Source organism: Oncorhynchus gorbuscha, linkage group LG09 (genome assembly GCF_021184085.1).
Source record: "Oncorhynchus gorbuscha isolate QuinsamMale2020 ecotype Even-year linkage group LG09, OgorEven_v1.0, whole genome shotgun sequence".
NCBI lineage: Eukaryota > Metazoa > Chordata > Actinopteri > Salmoniformes > Salmonidae > Oncorhynchus > Oncorhynchus gorbuscha.
In genome coordinates, this window is record NC_060181.1 from 88,809,084 (window position 1) to 88,824,224 (window position 15,141).

Below are 15,141 nucleotides of genomic sequence, written 5' to 3' on the forward strand. Positions count from 1 at the left end.
TTTTTTAAGTGTCAACACTTTTCCCCTTGATAACCAACACACTTCTGTATGTTGTAAAAGCTTTACATGGTTGCTGCCCATATCATTGTATATTGCAGAAAATACACAAGAGTTCAGGGCCTTTGCTTCAATAAAGTTAACCATTTTCACTTTAGTGTCCAAAATGTCTTTCAAGCTGCCAGGCATTCCCTTGGCAGCAACAGCCTCTCGGTAGATGCTGCAGGGTGCCCAATTGTCGTCGGGAGCAACTGCTTGCACTAGCGTTACCACTCCACTATGTCTCCCTGACATGGCCTTTGCATGTTATTTCGCTGAACACTAGATGGTTTAATTTTATTTTTAGCAGTGAAACGAGGCTACTCAATCGAGAAAAAAACTTCATCCAAATGTATAGCCCCGTTGGGAAATCAAAATTGACTGTTTGAAAATGTGAATCAACATTTTATTTGGGGTACCCTGACGGCATTGTGCGTACCCCTGTTTGGGTATAGCTGGTGTTAGGCATAAGATTGCGGACTCACTAAACCTTCCGTCCTCTGCCTCGTTGGTGTCGTGGTCCAGGGCGATGAAGTAGAAGCCTGACTCCACCTGGTAAAACGTGTTCTCTACACACACTGACCTGTCTTCTGAGAACAACTGGAGTGAGAGAGGGAGGAAAATAAGATGTCAGAGTTCAATTGGAGTTGAAATGTTTTAACATCTTAATGTTGCATTCAATTTAACAGTCAATTTTAAGACTGTATCTAAAGAGGAACCTATGGATAATAATTTAGCCAAATAAGCGATAACATGCAATGTGGGACTGAGCCCAGCTGTAGTGCAATTCAATTGTACAGAATGACGCTGATGCTCAGGTTTTTCACTATAAAATGTACTGTAGGTCAAACAAAAACCAATGATTTCCAGGTGGAAAAACCATACAACTCAATGCACAAGAACCACTTTAAATAATTTGCAATCATTGGTTTGTTTGACATACATACAGTCTCAAGACAACTCACTCTGTTATTGTGGAATTGCCCTGTAGCAATCCAAACAACTTGTCAGTCAGCATGGCTCAGTATTGAACAGCCTGCTGTCATTTCATATCCAACCCACCTCGTGAAGAGCTATCCTCCTATAGGTTCACTTCATCCCTTATCTACACTACTCATATTGTTTAGCAATGACTATCACATACATCCAGTATAGAACCATTCTCTGAATATAATCATATTTTCTAACAAATAGACAGCAGCTGGTCATCATCTTCTCTACATGACAAATGTCCTATGGCACAATGTCTTCATACAGTGTCCAAGAAATTAGAGGAACTCTCAGTACCACTAATGATTCATTTAGGGGGATGATTGGTGGATGTCATGGTTACCTGCAGGAAGTCCCCAGAGTGCTGTGCATAGAGAAGAGCCAAGGTAACCTACTTGGAATGTATGTCCTGTCTCTGTCAGATGAGAAGAAAACAACTTCACTACCACATATTAGTGCCAGTGGACCTGCATGGAAAGAGGGCCGGAGAGATAGAAATGGTTTGAAGTCATTCTTATTTATTGTAACTAAACAAAAACTAAGTAAAAGTTATCAAACGTTAGCTAGTTGTCTTCCTAGATAGTTGATGTTAACTTAGCTTACCTCATCAATAGCCTTCTTTAATAACAGAATACCAAATAACTACTTACTTGAATTTCGATATTGAAATCATCGTTGATTAGCTTGCTAGTTGGTTAGTTTTTCAGTAGAGAAACTAGCTAACCAAAAGGTCCAAAGACCTGACCAATTGCATTTCAGTTTGTCTGCTACAGGCTATGTTCATTGGCTAGAATTTCCTCCTATTATGAAATTATAGTAAGCATTTGTGAGAGGAAAATGGATTTTGGAAAATTGGAGTGAGAGGGAGAGAACATCCATGTGGCGATGCGGCGTATTTGTGAGAGTGCAGTAATTTCTGAGTCAGGCTAACAAAAATGTCTGCTCTCAAATTAATTTACTGTGTACGGAAATGCAGTTGTGCCCCGCTCAAAGTCACTCTGGCAAGCTCTGAAGTTTAATTTGTGCCCACCACTCAGCTAGTTTTCCATCCAATAGGTCGTTAACAATAAAAACATCACAGCATTCGATTTGCCGACTGGAGGGCAAGGTGAATGTGATATTTATTTTTTTATATACATTTGCAAACATTTCTAAAAACACGTTTTTTCTTTGTCATTATGGGGTATTGTGTTTAGATTGATGCTGGAAAACAAACAATTTAATCCATTTTAGAATAAGGCTGTAAAGTCAAGTGGTCTGAATACTTTCTGAATGCACTGTATGTCTGGCAGAATCCCTCATTACCACTGTCTCAGCGAAAGATTGTATGTTGTGTATTTATATATGGGGTCTCTGCATTCTCAGATAATTCCTCAATATGTTTAGAACTGTAACTACTGAACCACTCGGCTGCAATATTCTTGCCTGAGCAGGCCACACATGATCTATCTCTCTCTCCAGCACGCGTGTGTGCACACACAGAGACACCCGCGGACAGAGACACCCGCGGACAGAGACACCCGCGGACAGAAGTTAGCAATGTTACAAGTAAAATATTGTGGTCAGATTAAAGATACTTTTAAAACACTAGATGATTACTTCAAGGATTACTTGTAAAAAAATACGGCAAGAATTTTTCACATGCAAATATAACTTTTTGTTAGTGCTCAAGGCATTTCATTCCAGCATTTATTTTTTCGACAGAACGGTGCAATTGCGACCCGCAATTCGGGACGTTCCTGCATCTGCTGGAACCCCTCTTTATACTTCTATTTGTCCATTTTTAAGCTGGGACACAGGCGGGAGCACTACACTACATTAGGTGGCGGTAATGCACCATAACGTTGGATGCCAACCGCCGATGAACCCCACAGAAGAAGAGGCGGCGGCACTGCTTTCCCACAGTTCTGTTAATGACGGCAAGGGCAGGTCTTCGGCATGCAGTAGCAAAGGACAAAGGACACTCTGTGCTAGCTAGCTAGGATGACTCTGGTACACAGCAGGCGGGAGGTGACACCGGTAGTTAGCTAGCTAGGAGGATTCTGGTACACAGCAAGTGGGAGGCGACACCGGTAGTTAGCTAGCTAGGACACCGGTAGACAGTGAAACTCAGATAACAACACCTTTTTATTTCCCTTTTGACCCACATTTTAACCTCGTAATCAGGGGAAATCCAGACTATCAATTCACCCAAGCAATAACAATCCGGACGTGTCTCCATTTATCCATGGTTTTTGGTTGGGGTATCTGTACAATTCTGAGAGCCCGTACTGCAGCATTCAATGCCAGCAGAACGAACTCTGATGACTCAGTGGCGCGAAACACGTACAAGGCAAGCAAGTACAAGCTCTGCAAATCCATTAGGGTTACGAAAAGACAAAACAGACTCAAACTTGAATTGATGTTCCACAACTCAGACTTGCGACTCGTGTTACAAAGTCTACAGAATATCACAGACCGCAAATCCAGCTGTGCGGTGCCCACCAAAGCCTCCCTCCCAGACAAACTTAACACATTCTATGCTCGCTTTGAGTCAGACGATACCGAGCCATCTTTGCTGTATTCGTTGACAGTCTCTCTCTAGTCATGGTTTTAGACATTTTGAAATTTCACAGTATCAACTTTGCTGTAGCTTTTCTTTTATGCCTGCTATGTTACTGCAGACAGGGTCATCTCAGCCATCCGATTGGCCAGTGGTAGGCCTATAGTGCACTTGATTTGCTCTCTGGGCTGGTTTGTACCTTCAGACACATGAAATGGTTCAAAATGGCAACAATTTGCCTACCCGGCACGCAGGGCAGCTGAATTGGGTGTAATTACTGAAAACAGCCTGAGACGAAGAAAAAAAAATAGGAACTTAATTTTTGTGTTTTTTACCGAAATGTTTGGCGATCGGAATGCCTTGGAGGTAGGTCGAAGATAGAGTTGGTAACCACTGCCCTAGAAAGTTGAGAAGTTCAATCTCATGCTTCTCTCTGTGCGCTAATATTTCTGCCTGGATGCAGTCTCGGGCTACTGCACGCCGTGGCATGTCTGCAGCTTAGAGAGAACATTTCCTGCTAGTAAATATTTCGTTGGACAATGTATGCCATGTGTATCCCATACATACGACTAATTGAACTTGAAACTATTGAAAAATGGGCGCCCCGAATTGTGGGCCGCAATCACACTATTGTTTCCACCATGTTTGGAAGCAATGGGCCCATGACGACAAAACCATCAACAACACAGTAGGCTAAAAAGTCCTTCATTTTTTAGTTAAGTTCCTGTACAATTTTTTTGTAATCTAGTTTTCCATATTTCCAAGTCATATTTTTTAAGATCAAGGGGAATGTAATGAATTGTAATGACTGGCAATCTTACTTTGTTTTTTAATGTAAAGATATAGCCTTGTTGTATTATCTGTAATTAATGTTGTTCAATTGGTGATATTTTTTGTCTATGTATCGTAAGGGGAAAGTAATCTAAAAGTAAGTAGTTAATCCAAAAGCAGTGTTGGGGAAGCTACTCTGAACAGATAGTTTACCAAACTACTATTTCCATTTACTTAACACTAGAAGAAGATAGTGCTTTCTCCTTTAAAACTTGCGAGCGTACACCGCGGGAGGTACCCAGCGTCACAGCTTCATTGCTCCAGACCACCAGAAGGGGGAGTTAGAGCACTTATTATACATTTGGGTCCCAAGGTTTTTATATGACCAACCACGTCGTGGTTCCAATTATGAATTTGACGTGGGCAACCCGTCCCTGAGTGAAGATGGCTGACAAAACATTACCGTGGAACCAAATGTAAGTAGTTATGTCATAACGAGTCAAGCAAAAAAAACAAAAAAAATTCAGAGGAATATGTTAGTTAATGTAGAGACAAACGATTGTGTATTTTTTTCCGTAAAGTTAATTTACAAAAATCGCTATTTAGCAAGTTAGCTGACTAGCTAACATTAGCCAGCTAGCTAGCTAGTGTTTTGTCATGAGAATGAATTTGTAATTTGTGTTCTTTAACCTGTCTAGGACCTCGCCAACAGCCAATGAAATTGCGGGGCGCCAAACATAAATCAACAGAAATCTCATAAATCAAATTTCTCAAACATACAAGAATTAGGCACCATTTTAAAGATACAATTCTCATTAATCCAGCCACAGTGTCTGATTTTAAAAATGCTTTACATCGAAAGCTCCACAATCGATTGTTAGGTCACCACCAGCTCACAGAAAAACCCTGCCATTTTTCCAGCCAAAGAGAGGAGTCACAAAAAGCACATATGGAGATAAAATGAATCACTAACCTTTTATGATCTTCATCAGAAGACACTCATAGCATAGGACTTCATGTTACACAATACATTTATGTTTTGTTTGGTAAAGTTAATATTTATATCCCAAAATCTTATTTTACATTGGCGTGTTATGTTCAGTAGTTCCAAAACATGCAGTGATATTGCAGAGCCACATGAATTCACAGAAATACTCATTATAAATGTTGATAAATTCAAGTGTTATGCATGGAACTTTAGATACACTTCTCCTTAATGCAACCGCTGTGTCAGATTTAAAAAAAAAAAACATTACGGAAAAAGCATAATCTGAGATCGGCGCTCAGAGCACAAACCAGTCAAAATAAATATCTAGCCAAATGCTTGGCCTTCTGCATTTGTGTAAGAGTATTGATAGCTAGCCTAGCATAAATCCTAGCATTCAGCAGGCAACATTTTCACAAAAACAAGAAAAGCATTCAAATAAAATAATATACCTTTGAAGAACTTCAGATGTTTTCAATAAGGAGACTCTCAGTTAGATAGCAAATGTTCAGTTTTTCCAAAAATATTATTTGTGTAGGAGAAATCACTCCGTTTTGTTCATCACATTTGGCTAAGAAAAAAAACAGAAAATTCAGTCATTACAATGCCGAACTTTTTTCCAAATTAACTCCATAATATCGACAGAAACATGGCAAACGTTGTTTGGAATCAATCCAAGGTGTTTTTCACATATCTATTCGATGATAAATTATTCGTGGCAGTTGGTTTTCTCCTCTGAAGCAAATGGAAAAATACATGCAGCTGGAGATTACGCAATAATTTTGACAGAGGACACCAAGCAGGCACCTGGTGAATGTAGTCTCTTATGGTCAATTTTCCAATGATATGCCTACAAATACGGCACAATGCTGCAAACACCTTGGGGAAACGACAGAAAGTGTAGGCTTATTCCTTGCGCATTCACAGACATATAAGGAGACATTGGAACACAGTGCCTCCAAAATCTGGCTCACTTCCTGTATGAAATTTCATATTGGTTTCACCTGTAGCATTAGTTCTGTGGCACTCACAGACAATATCTTTGCAGTTTTGGAAACGTCAGAGTGTTTTCTTTCCAAAGCTGGCAATTATATGCATAGTCGAGCATCTTTTTGTGACAAAATATATTTTTTAAAACTGGAACGTTTTTCATCCAAAAATGAAATACTGCCCCCGGAGGTTCAAGAGGTTAATTCTAGGACGACTACATCTCTATCTGTATTTCAATGTAAAGCATCTCTTTAATAATACTTACTGTTGACCCAACCGAGTGACCTCTCACCTATGATCATGCTGTGCCGTCTGTGTCAGTCAGTTCAGATGCGGAAGGGGTAAACCAACACAGCTGATGTAACCTAGAGGATTTAGGGAGAAGGGGGATGAAGTGAAGGAGAGAGAGAGAGAGTGTGTGTGTGTGTGTGTGTGTGTGTGTGTGTGTGTGTGTGTGTGTGTGTGTGTGTGTGTGTGTGTGTGTGTGTGTAGTCTCACCAGGTGTCCACACTAATTGGCTATAGAGTGTTTTATGCTGAAAAACAGACATATGAGGACAAACAATAGAAGATAATGTCAATAGAAGATGCATGTGTAGAAGATGTAGAACTGTATGTGATGCAGACACCTATCGGAGTGTACCTGACCCCTTGATCAGCTCGCTATCTGAAAGAAAATAGCACATTTTTTGTAGATGTGAAAACAATAACTGAGATATGACCATTCACTCTAAAGCAACAGATGTCCTTTTCAGGATACGTCAATACAGTGCAGAAAGTTTAACACCAGACTGTTATTGTGGTTGTTCATTACATGTCATGAAATATGAGAATAATAATTGCATGATTTATCATTCTACGGTATGTATGCAATTTCTTAGAATGTTATGAACGACAATGAATCGTAGCTATGTAAAGGTTGGACAGAAGAACGCCCGGTGCTGCTTACCTGAGATGCCATCATCACACAGTCCTTCGTAGGTGTCTGCTATGACTTCTTCCTTTTGTGTCAGAAAAAGGTTGCTTTCAGAACAATTATTTTTGGTTGAAAATAAACACGTTTTGCTCTCGACAAAAAGACACATGTACACATATATAGCATAACAATTTGCCTGTGAATAACCACACCTTCATACAAACCTTCTACTGTATGCAGAATTCTTGATGCACAACTGAAAATGCTACCATATCCTGCCAGCATAACCACATGCGAACCATTCAGGCGCAGAATGATGACACGTGGAAGAGGGAAAGGAATGAGATCGGAACAACAATGTGTTGCAAGTTGGGGAGGGGGGCTAATAGCTGAACAATAGACTATTCAACCTTTACTAACGAATAGTCTAATAGCCGAGCTAGGTATGAAAAAAAAAACTATCACCAGATTTGCCCTAACGACCAAGAGGTAGCTTGCTACTCAATGTAATGAAGTAATGTCTTTTCAAATAAGTTACCTGACACATTATGTTAGCTGACAATTTGTTAGCTATGCTATCCTTACAAACCACATAGCATATCATTACAGCAGTATGTACCAGTATGTTAGCTATCTACCTAATGTTAGTAGTTATGCATCAAACTTGCCAGTATATTAACTTTAGGCTAACTACCCAACGTTTATTGAATTGATTATTCCCGTCATTCTTAGCTTAGCTAAATGGTATAGTAATTGTGCTTTCATTAATTCGCTCTGGCTATCTACTCCGATTTCAGAGCATTTGTCTGAGTGTACCAGAGCGCAGAATAATGAATTTACAGGCACTCAACACCCATTAAATATAGCCGGTGCCAGTAAACGTAAAAAAAAGCAGAATTAAATTGTTTCCAGCAGCACAGTTAGTCACCAATGCTCTGGTTAACACGAAAACTTCCTTACCAGCTCTGCTAGGGCGAATAATATGGTCAGTGGTCTCATTTGTGTCTGGTAGTAGCTCACAAGCTAGCCAATGTTACCTTGGGTGCTTGACTGCCGTTGTAAGGCCAGAAGCTCAAATAAACCGGACTCCTCACCCAAATGTCTGAATTTACAAACTGACAACACTCTGAATTTATGAGCCTCACGTTTTAGAGCTCCATATTTTCTGTTCCATCTTAACGGAAACTCAGAGGGTTTTTAATTTTTCATAGAAGAGAAACACCTTAAAATTAATCAAATGAATTAAGCAAGTACCAGTCAAAAGTTTGGACTCACCTATTCATTCCAGGATTTGTCTTTTATTTTTACTATTTTCTACATTGTAGAATAATAGTTCAGACATCACAACTATGAAATAACACCGGTCTCCCGTGTGCCCCTCATTCTGTAGTACAGACATGGCCTGCTCCTGCTTATGTAAGGAATTAGGCACATTCCCATGTTTACTACAGTATGTATTGTAGACTGCACAGTATCCTCATGAACAAATAAACACATTTCTTTAATAAAATAATATTTTCTTTTTAACCTTTTTATTTAACTAGGCAAGTCAGTTAAGAACAAATTTTATTTACAATAACAGCCTAGGAACAGTGGGTTAACTGCCTTGTTCAGGGGCAGAATGACAGATTTTTTAACCTTGTCAGCTCAGGGATTCGATCTGGGAACCTTTCGGTTACTGCCCCAACGCTCTAACAACTAGGCTACCTGCCGCTCCTTCACCCATATTTTATTTGAGCTAAAAAAGTAGTTTGTCATTCTAGTAGTTGGCTACACCGCTACATGGTAAAACAGTAGTGTATAGTTCCAGTAGTTAGCTACACCGCTACATGGTAAAACAGTAGTGTATAGTTCCAGTAGTTAGCTACACCGCTACATGGTAAAACAGTAGTGTATAGTTCCAGTAGTTAGCTACACCACTCATGTTTTATGTGGACCCCAGGAAGAGTAGCTGCTGCTTTTGCAGCAGCTAATGGGCATCCTAATAAAATACCACTTCACCTCATCCACCCCAAATTATCCCACCTCACACTGTAAAACATATTGTGCCCCTTTTAAGTAAATCCAACAAGGAGGATATTTTAAGTAAAACATACTTTGCTTTTAGTGCATTTAAAACTCAAATATATTAAGTGCATACAACTAACAGGATCTCAAATTGCTTTCATTCAACTTAATTTTATCAGGTTCAGTACAGTTCTTTTGACCTGCTGAATTCCTTCAAGTCCCAGAGCTAATGTTATAAGTTTGATGTACTTAATGTAATCAGTTACAGAACTAATATTGTAAGTTAGCTGAATTTATTATTCAGTATCGTAATTGATATTCTGTTTTTTATGGTACTCCAGGTTAGTAAAATGTATTTAAGTTGGTTTCCTACTAATGAAATATATACTCACAACTATACTTAAAAAACAAATAGTTACCTCAATATACTTGGGATAATTTACAAAACAAAAAAAAATTATATACAAGGGAATATATGCAAAAAGAATTGGTTTTCAAATTCAACACCTTTTTAATTTTGAATAAAGGTTTTCTTCAAACTTCAATCTCAAATTGCCCCTTAAACCCTACTCTTTAAGCATTTGTGGGGAGCTCATTATTTTGTAATCTGTAAGAATTCTGGGTATAACTCCACCTTGCCTCCTTAGGTAAAGTTACATCCAGATTGCTTGCACCAGACTACAAATAATTTCAGATCTTCACAACTGCATAAAGTAGGCGATAGTTTGGGATTAGCACTTTGACCTCACATCTTGTACATTTTGGCAAGAATTCTCTGGTGGTCTGTGTGCCCCTTAACAAAGCAATACTTTAACAGAAACGTAAATTAACGATGTATCTTAATAGACTTTACACATAGCACAAAATGAACTTTAGCTCAAATACAACCTCAAACTGTTTTAGATTTATCAAAACATGGGTTTTCAAAACATACATTGCACATTTTGTTACAAAATATAAACCTGACTCCACAAGTGAAGCCCATATGGACATATTATTTTGACAGGTATAAGCATTCTGGGTATACCTCCACCTTGCCTCCTTAGGTGCAAGCTATCTGGATGTAACTTTACCTTACTACAAATAATCTCCACTAGTGCATATGAAGTAAGTTTTAAAAAAAAAGCTGTTTTTTAAAACAGGAATTGACAATGTCTTGTATAACTTCACCTGAAAAAGAGCATCATGTAAACTGTAGCTCCTATACCACCTAGCAACTAGCTTTACAGCTTTCTAACTAGGGTTTAGACCGCAGTTTGTGAGTGGCCCTTTGAGAGTTCTCATAGATATCTCTGAAAACAAGTAACTTCATCTTTAGAGCTTGGACACGTGGGGAGGTCCTGAGATCATCAAGTTCCAAGAATAGTTGTTGGAACACCTCAATGGCATCTTTCAGTTCTTTGGGGTACCTTAGATTTAAGCCATAGATGAGGCCCTAAAGCAAGGTACATGACTGTGCAATACTGCGAATACCAGCCAGGATCTCTGCTCCTTCGATGCAGATCCCATGCTCTATATTCTTGTGCAGATACTTCACAGTGAACACCTTCAACACATGCTGAACGAGGTCCTCTCGGATCATGGTGTCGTCAGCATCCGGAGTGAAAAAAATAACAAATAACAGATTAGGCTGTTGCATTATCTGCTCAACTTGAGGAGAGAGAAACAAAGGAAGATACCTCATTTTGAGATAAATAAGGATACAAAAATAAAAACCTTGTATTCTGTAATAAGGTCTTCAACCCTCTCACTGAGGTATATGATCAGGCCACGGATCACAATGTCTCTTCTTTCCTGGCTGATGTTGCACTATAATATGTTATACAAATAATTGCATTTAATACCGGTAACTAAATACATACAGTATACCCTATATACTTTTGTGAAGGTGTTACTGTGCATACCCCATACAGAACTTCAAATATTTTCTGCCTTCCCACCTTTACAACACCCCCTTTTGACTTAAATAAGTCCAATAGTTTTGGTGTATATTCGTCCAGCTTCTGGATAAAGTTGGACTCAAGCGCAACAGTTGTAATTCTTCTGAACTCTTCCTTAATCTCTGAGAGAGAAGGGGAAGGCAACATCTTCTGATCAGATAAGGACAAAAGATGATCTGAGAGCAGAATGCTATTGTGGAAACCCCCCCCAAAGCATGTGCAGAGTGAGAATGTTCAGACTAATCTTTAATGCATATATCATTGTAGATTAGAATATTAGGTCAAGACAACACAAAATATTTAAATTAATTTTAAAAATGTTTCACCTACCTTGACTATTTTCATTCAGCTGTATTTTGTACTTGAGTGGGCTCAAACAGAGCTGGCCATCTTTCTTTGAAGTCCTTCACAGGAAGGGCCTGAACGACATCTTGTCATCGATATGAGACGGTCTTTGCCATTTTGGCACTCAAGGTTGTGGTTGTCACGTATTTGTACTTGAATGCAGAAAAACTGCTGATCTTACATTGCATGTGCCGCCTGATCCCTACGGAACTAAGATAAAAGCCATTCATTCTTTGGGTTAATATAAGCTTTAACATATTATTACTTGTGTAACCTTTATTTAACAAGGCAGTTAAGACAGTTAAGAACAAATTCTTATTTACAATGACAGCCTATGAGGGTACAGTGGGTTAACTGCCTTGTTTGGAGGCGGAATGACAGCTTTTTACCTTGTCAGCACGAGGATTCGATCCAACAACCTTTTGGTTCTTGCCCAATGCTCTAACCACTAGGCTATACCTGCTGCCCCCATATGCTATCTCATTCTCAAATAAGCAAGATACACATTGTCAATACCTGCCTGGGCAACAACGCATTGAGTAAAACATGAATAGGGTCCTATGAAATTGTAATTTTTTCCCAAATGCAGTTTTATTTTCCGTAATTCTGTGTTAACTTTTTGTTGCCTAACGTGTTCAATCCATTTGGTTGTTAACTAGACATCACGTCTGTTAACTAGCTAGTAGCATGCCCACCACTAGCTAACTATACAGACATCACGGCTGTTAACTAGCTAGTAGCATGCCCACCACTAGCTAACTATACAGACATCACGTCCGTTAACTAGCTAGTAGCATGCCCACCAATAGCTAACTATACAGACATCACGGCCGTTAACTAGCTAGTAGCATGCCCACCACTAGCTAACTATACAGACATCACGTCCGTTAACTAGCTAGTAGCATGCCCACCAATAGCTAACTATACAGACATCATGGCCGTTAACTAGCTAGCTTATCAACGTGAAAATATATAAACGTACTCTGGCAATATAGCTAGCTAAAGGCTTTTCGAATATTATTTTACGTTTTCCACCAATATTTCCAATTTTTGACATTTCTTCTAAAATATGTGGAGAGCGATCGAAACAACTCCATTCCAAGTGATAATTTGCTCCTTACCTGCCACATGGCCTTTCCAGAGGAGAAAGATCAAGACGATGTTCGTTGAAATGTTCCAAGCACAATTGAAGTTCATAACTAGATCTAGCATGTCGGTCCAACATAATAATAATTTGAATATCATATTTTTAAGTTGTGACTTAGAAATATTTGTTCAAATTTAGCAGCACATTACCTTGGATTTTTATTTGCAAATGCCAGTCTTTCAACACATATATAAATAATATGTATTTAAAAAAGTAAAACCAAAAACATATTATTTTAAGTAAAAATCTATCATTTTTTACAGTGTAGCCCACCTCACCCTAGCTGAGGTGAAGGTTGAAAGAGCAGTCAAGCTTAACCAAAAGAGACATAGGCTCCACCTTAGCGTGCAATGGTGTAGCTTAGTGGTAGTTAAATTATAGTCGAACATGGTAATATTTTCAGTCGTTAATTACAATTTTACCATGTAGCAGTGTAGCTAACTACTGGAAATACACACTACTGTTTTACCATGTAGCTAACTACTGGAACTACACACTACTGTTTTACCATGTAGCTAACTACTGGAACTACACACTACTGTTTTACCATGTAGCAGTGTAGATAACTACTGGAACTACACACTACTGTTTTACCATGTAGCAGTGTAGCTAACTACTGGAACTACACACTACTGTTTCACCATGTAGCTAACTACTGGAACTACAATTACTGGAACTACAATTAAGAGCAAAATGTGTCACTCTGTTCTGGGCCAGCTGCAGCTTAACTAGGTCTTTCCTTGCAGCACTGGACTACACAATTGGACAATAAGATTAGACAAAACTAGAGCCTGCAGTACTTGCAGATGGGTGAGGGATAGCAACAAGGGGGGTTAAATGAACCGCATGCCCTATCCCCAGGAACCAGCTGGGACTGGATTTGCAATGGTGATGTACATGGCAGGCTGACATATATACACAGGGCAACATCAAACACAGACATTACGGCCGTGTAAACAAACGCAGGTTCACCCACGCTAGCATGTGCGGGGGGAGAGGGCACATTGTGACCACATACTTGGATTAGGTAAATGTGTGCCCAAGATGGATCATTGTTAACTGGTGATGCTGGATGGAAGAACATGTTATATAGGTTCCAGAAGACCAGCTGTGAGAATGGAGATGTCTGCTAGCTGTGTGTGTACTCTCACCTCTTATCTGGCACAGCCTGCAGCCTTCTGTCTGCAGTTTACTCAGAGCCCTATTGAAGAGAGTACAAACACATCTGTAGGCCTCTCCTGAATTCCCAGCGCCATCCATTCTTATTTGTCTTGCTTGTTTAACATGTAAATGCAATCCATAACCTTTTTACTGCGCTCAATTACCATTCATACAATGGACAGATAAAATGTGCGTGCCGAAAAGACGAGACAAACACTGTCCAGGCCCACATGTTTGGGTTAGGGTTGAGTATAGATAGTTGTCAAAAGCAATATACTTCAAAGTTGTACTTTTTGCTTGTTTACAGGTGTCATTTTCTCAGTTGAAGCAGAGATTTAGAACACATGCTTGTGTGCCTGTACAGTAAAGACACTTGCACATTGTCTCAACCCGATGAATGCAGTTTGAACATGTCAAACTGGACAAAACATTAATCAAACAGAAAAGTGAATCACACCAATCTGACTTTTTTGTGCCGTTTGTATGGCGGTGTGCCAGCACCTTGAGTCCAAAACAGAGCAAGTAGGATATGTGTAGTTACAGTTGTGGACACCCATGAGAACAGAGAATTGCTCTGTCACTGCTCATCCATATATTTTATACTTAAATATTCTCATCCAATTCCCTTACTAGAATGTGTGTATTTGGTTTTGATGTGGAATTTGTTAGGTATTCGGTTTTGTTGTGGCATTGTTAGATATTACCTCTTAGATACTGCTGCGCTGTCGGATCTAGAAGCATAAGCATTTCGTAACACTCTAAATAACATCTGCTAACCATGTGTATGTGACCAATACAATTTTATTTGAATTATTTTTATTTTACAGAGAGATCATCTGTGTTAGTGAGCTTGACGGTACAGTATTCAACTCATATCAACAGACTACCTTGACGATGGCATCAATAGCACACTTCGATATCATCAATAGCACACTTCGATATCATCGATGAGCTAACCACCTCCGTCACCAGCTTCATTAGGAAATGCATCGGTGTGAAAGGAAGGCCCGGAATATGTTGTGTATTGATACAGTGCCTTACAAAAGTATTCACCCCTCTTGCTGTTTTTTTCTTATTTTGTTGCATTGCAACATTTTAAATACATTTTTATTTGGATTTCATGTAATAAACTTACACACAATAGTCCAAATTGTTCAAGCGAAAAGAATAACTTAAAAAAAAAAAATCCTGGACCCCAGACCTTGTGGAGTGAAGCATCGCCAGTAGTTTTTTGGACATTAGCCTGTAGCGTAAAGACATCAGTACAGATTTGAGGGATGGCATCCAGTCCTGTTCTGTGTGTCAGGGTAAC

General features: G+C 39.2%; 1 protein-coding gene across 1 annotated transcript in view; it reads left to right on the plus strand.

The window, feature by feature from the left end:
- LOC124044241 (anion exchange protein 3-like) overlaps positions 1–15,141 on the plus strand; it is a 104,366-nt gene that overhangs the window by 20,612 nt on the left and 68,613 nt on the right.